General features: G+C 45.9%; 1 non-coding gene across 1 annotated transcript; it reads right to left on the bottom strand.

The window, feature by feature from the left end:
* Positions 1 to 270: 270 nt before the first annotated feature.
* LOC141681673 (small nucleolar RNA R71) lies at positions 271 to 377 on the bottom strand. Its single transcript, XR_012559099.1, has one exon. It is a non-coding gene; the product is annotated as a small nucleolar RNA R71 (small nucleolar RNA).
* Between the last annotated feature and the right edge of the window lie 285 nt (positions 378 to 662).

Raw genomic sequence — 662 nt, 5'->3', positions numbered from 1 at the left:
GGCACCATTCAGATGGTGCAGAATTCCGTTTCTTTCGGAGGTGCTGCGATTGAAGACCCCAACATGCACATCAGGAATTTTGTCGAGATTTGTAGTACTTTCAAATATAATTGTGTTACTGATGAGGCTATTAAGCTGAGGCTTTTCTCATTCTCTCTGAGGGATAAAGCTAAGGACTTGTTACATTCTGAACCAGCTGGGTCCATCACTACTTGGCAAGATTTTGCGCAAAAGTTTCAGGTAAAGTTCTATCCAATGGCAAAGACTGCAGCTATGAGGAGTGGTCTTACTCAGTTTGCGCAGCAACCAGCAGAATCTATGTGCGAAGCTTGGGAGCGCTACAAGGAGATGTTGAGGAAGTGTCCACATCATGGTATGCCTGACTAGATGGTGATCACTGGTTTCTATAATGGTTTGGAGGCCCAATCTCGGCCCATGCTCGATGCAGCAGCTGGAGGCGCCTTGTGGGCCAAAAGCTATACTGAGGCTTATAATCTTATTGAATTTATGGCTTCAAATGAGCATCAAAACCCAACTCAAAGGATGATGCCTGGGAAGGTAGCAGGTATTCTGGAAGTTGATGCAGCTACAGCTATTGCAGCCCAGCTCCAAGCGCTGTCTTTGAAGGTCGATTCTCTAGCCACCTATGGAGTCAATCAGAT

Source organism: Apium graveolens, chromosome 8 (assembly GCF_009905375.1).
Source record: "Apium graveolens cultivar Ventura chromosome 8, ASM990537v1, whole genome shotgun sequence".
Classification (NCBI taxonomy): Eukaryota; Viridiplantae; Streptophyta; class Magnoliopsida; order Apiales; family Apiaceae; genus Apium; species Apium graveolens.
This window is presented reverse-complemented; position numbering and strand designations above follow the sequence as displayed.